The sequence below is a fragment of the Palaemon carinicauda genome, chromosome 24 (genome assembly GCF_036898095.1).
Source record: "Palaemon carinicauda isolate YSFRI2023 chromosome 24, ASM3689809v2, whole genome shotgun sequence".
Classification (NCBI taxonomy): domain Eukaryota; kingdom Metazoa; phylum Arthropoda; class Malacostraca; order Decapoda; family Palaemonidae; genus Palaemon; species Palaemon carinicauda.
In genome coordinates this window covers 10,172,494-10,177,493 of record NC_090748.1, presented here as the reverse complement: position 1 = coordinate 10,177,493, position 5,000 = coordinate 10,172,494, and positions in this window count along the sequence as shown.

Here is a 5,000-nt window from a genome sequence, read left to right as displayed (position 1 = left end):
TCGAATCTTTCCTGAATGTCAGATATTACATCCCCGTTGTTCGAGAGGCGTCAGAGATGAGCTTTCTTCCCCCTCAGACAATTGAAGGCTTGTTTAAACACCTAAGTGTAACAGAGAATTTGATTGTGTTTTCCTTTTCTCTGCGCATCTTGAGATCACATGCGCACGCACGCACGCACTCACGCCCGAGACAAAAGGGAGATTATCCACACCTCTCCTTGAAAATACACGTGCAAAGCGATGCTTATAGACAACCCCTGGAACAGACGTCGATGTTGTTGTAATAAGTGAGCGCAATTCCTACGTACAAGAGTTTGCTTAACCGTGCATATAAGAGTGTACAAGGACGTAACGCTACCAAGTCTCTCTCCCCAGCAGATGCCTGATGGCACATCCCCCACCCTTGCCAACTCCTCTGGTCTGCCCCAACTCCCCTCCCCACTCCCCACAGCAACAGGGGCACCTCGTTCCTTTTGTAAACACCAAATGAATGAACACCCACTTTGCTATGGCATCGCAAGAACAATTATCTTTTAATATTGGAACAAGAACTATAAATCTCGCTTCAAGAGGCCGGGGGAATACAAACTGGGCCACTGTCTATTGAACTTAGGATGATTAATTAATAAGGGGATTCGCTTACCCTGGGGGAGGATTGAGAGACGGCTGGGGAGGAGAAAAAGATGGAGAAGAAATGGAAGGGCGTTAAAAGTGAGGATGAAGGGGTAGAGAAGGTAGAAGACGTTGACTAAAAAACTGTGAAGCAAAAGAAGCTGGAGTATAAGGATAATGGGGCTTAAAAATGGAGGTCTAGGATGATACATAAATGGCAAAAATACACATACACACATACATGAATATGCATGATGTATATACAGACAGACAGACACACACACACACGCACACACGCATATATATATATATATATATATATTATATATATATACATATATATATACATATATATATATATATATATATATATATATATATATATATATATATATATATATATACTGTACATGTCTCACATTAATTGTTGCAAATGTAGAATTTATGAAGGCCTTTTAACTTTCCGAAAACAAGAGGTTGTAACACCATCTCTAATTTTCAATACTTTTATTTACTTAGGAAATTTTGCTTTCATCATGATATACAAAAAAGTTTCTTTAATGTTTGATATAAGTAAATTTGCTCTCTCTCTCTCTCTCTCTCTCTCTCTCTCTCTCTCTCTCTCTCTCTCTCTCTCTCTCCTATTCATTGCCTCTTTTTGTTGTGGAAACTTCACAACCACCGAACTAAATATTCAGCTTCCCAAAAAGACTCACGAAAAACGCATTTTATTTTTCAAGCATTCTGCTGCATCATCAGTATTTTGTTATCTATTGCTAAAATGGGAATCTAAAATTTATATTGATTTTATGAAAAATTTAACAGATACGATGTGGTAACGTCCCTTACTGGTGAACGCCAGACTGGGGTTCGAGTCCCACTCAAACTCGGAAATTTCTTTGGTCACTGCAACCTCACCCTCCTTGTGAGCTAAGGATGAGGCGTTTGGGGGAGCCTACAGGTCTATCTGCTGAGTCATCAGTAGCCATTGCCTAGCCCTTCTTAGTCCTAGATTTGGTGGAGAGGGGACTTGGGCGCTGATCATATGTATATATGGTCAGTCTCTAGGGCATTGTCCTGCTCGATAGGGCAATGTCCCTGTCCCTTGTCTCTGCCATTCACGAGTGGCCTTTAAACCTTTAAATTGCCACAAAGGCTATTTTTTTTCATTGATGTCCCTAACCTTTGCAATCATTTATATGATAAAACCTTGAAAAAAGATGGATAAACCTTAATTGGTACTATTCCTAATTCCCTAAAATTGATATTTCTTAACAGGGGATCAAATCATTCCTTTTGCACCAGATAACTAATTATTAAAGTTTTTTATTATTGGGCAGATTTTTCTTATTCTTACCTTCATTAGTAAATTTAAAATTGAATGTTTAATAACAAAATATATGTTGGATGCGAATCAGTCACGAATGTTCTTTAGATTAAGGAAAAGCCCTATATCTTACTCTATACATCGTCATAACTCTGAAAGTAGAGCTCCTGCCTCAAGCCTTGTCCACGCGATCGTGCATACCCGAAGGGCAAACAGTGATACCAGGCCAGAATAGTTAGTGAAAATGAGCGTTGATGACGTCAGAAGCGAGAAAACTAAAGGCAGGTATCTGGCAACACTTTATGAAGCCATATAATAATAATAATAATAATAATAATAATAATAATAATCTTTATTTCAGCAAAAGCCATATACAGAGTTACAATAAGGGTACAGTGATCTTACACTTTTGACATCGGTAAAAAAAAAGATGAGATATGCAATAATAACAGTCTGTGGTTTTCCCGCTTCTGACGTCATTAACCCTCATTCTTACTAACTATTGTGGTCTGGTATCACTGTTTGCCCGTCGGGCATGCACGATCGTGTGGACAGGGCTTTAAGCACTATAGATGCCCAAACCATCTCCATCTACCCCTCACCATGATTCATCCACATAGGGCACTTGAGTAATCTCTCTTATAGTTTCATTTCTAATCCTTTCCTGCCATTTAACTCCCAATATTCTTCTGAGGGCTTTGTTCTTAAATCTACAACAGCAGTTAAAAATGACCGAAACTGAACATTAGTGGTTTTGGTCTTTGGTTCTTAGAGTATCAGGTTCGAGTGTTTGATCAATCGAGGAGTTGAAATGTTTTACCGAGATAGTGCAATATATCCGTTGTTAAGTGCCAAGAAATTAGACGAATTAGGAATAAGGCCAAAAATATAAATGTGAATAAATAGCAACTACTATTTTCCTCTGTACATCCTACCTTTTAATGGTAAAAAGAGAAATACCCATTTTAATGGTGAAACTGTTTATAGGTTTTTGAATTTTTTGAGTTTACACTTTTAGAACAACGATCATTTATCTTTCGATGTTTTTGAAGTAGTTCGAAAAAAAAAAAAAAAAACCAAATTAATGATGGAGGCTTGTATCTAAGCGCAAGTATGAATCAACCGCTAACAATGTTGGCCCGGAGGAACAGCGGATAAGGAAAAGGCTTGTTCACAGGGAGGAGGGTGGGCATCTGAGAAGGATATGGGGGGCCACAACTCCCCTTATACCCTCTCTTTTTACTCCTCTCTCCTCCTTAGAAGGATATTTCACCCACGGTATATAGCCTCCTGCAGGAAGTTCTTATCGGTTGAATATTAATCTGCTGGGAGTTGTTTAAGGGCATTGCTCTTCCCCCTTCTCGTTCATCCTCCCAGTCGTCAGATGGATGGCTGGATGAATGGATGGACGGACAGCGGATACCTCTCATATACACAATACAAGATCATAAATCTCGTGTTGCTTTGAGTGTTGCAATGAATTACTTCTTTACGAGGAAAGAGAAGACATTATACTTTAGTCTAGACTTACGATTACGTGTCTCCCTCCTGCCATGGCGGTAAGGGCAAGGGCGCCTTCAAAGGTCTTGACCGATAAAGGCCATGTCTTCCTGATGAAGAATTGCCGTGGTAAGACCTTAGTATGTGTATTTTCGTCAATGGATATTCATCTCTTGTTCCTTGATAATGGCTGAGATTACTTGCAGACGGAAATAGTTTGAGTATTCAGAGAAAATATTTCCTCGATGTTATCAGACTTTCGGTTCGAAATATCAAGCGAGAGTTTAATATGGTACGAGAAGTGAATTTTTAGTAAATTTATTTTACTCTTGACCGTTACCGAAATTCGCTTAAAAGTATCCACCATAGGATTTTCTCTCTCATATCTATTCATCTCTTCAGCTAGTTTTAAAATTTTAACATTTTTACCACATTATTCTGTGGAAGCAGATTTTTTTCAAATATAGTTTAATCATAAATTTTCTTTGCTTCTTAACACCAAAAATAAGATGTCTAACTACAGTAAGTAGATAAATTGCTTCGAGACTTAATTATATGGACAGGAAGAGTTTAAGGACAATAATAAAGAACTCTCTCTCTCTCTCTCTCTCTCTCTCTCTCTCTCTCTCTCTCTCTCTCTCTCAGAAAGGACCCACCCTCTCTCTCTCTCTCTCAGAAAGGACCCACCTACTCCACACTTCGAGTTTGATAAAGTTAACTCATGATTAACATTGACCTAGGCAATACTAAACATTGACCTAGGTAATACTAAACATTGACCTAGGTAATACTAAACATTGACCTAGGCAATACTAAACATTGACCTAGGCAATACTAAACATTGACCTAGGCAATACTAAACATTGACCTAGGCAATACTAAACATTGACCTAGGTAATACTAAAATTAATCCCAATCATACGAACTATTTAACCACACAATCAAGGGATTTCTGTACAGTATTAGATATCGTATTTAAGGCACCACACGCTCCATGGCCTTCACGAAAACCTAAATTGCAAAAAAGGAACAGAGGATAGTCTAATACATATCTTGCAGAAGATTTGCCAAAACACGTTCAAAAACTAAATTTGAGCCACGGTAATTGGGCCGTAACCAGCTGGGGTCGAAGCACTAAAAAAACATTTACTTTGTCGAGTAACACCACCAATAACCATCCGTACATGTGTTAAAGGAACATCTTGCCAACAATATCTATTTTAACCCATGATATTTGTAATATTCGAAGCAATTTCAAACAAAACATAAGATTTTCTCGTATAATCAGTATTGTGCTTGATTTTTTTTCATATAATCACTGATCAGTGTACTAGTATACAGTTTAACTCAGTCTTACGTACGTTCAATGTAATACGGTATGTGTTACTTAATATAACAGTTCCTTCATTCAGGATTAGCCAATAGAGATTATGTAATATGAAGTCATTCTGTTATTTTTTATAGAACAATAAACTAAATATTGAAAACCGAACGACTCAAGGAGCACGGTTTTATGCAGTGCCGTCGGTAACAATGCTGCTGCCTTGCCTAGGTTTGAATA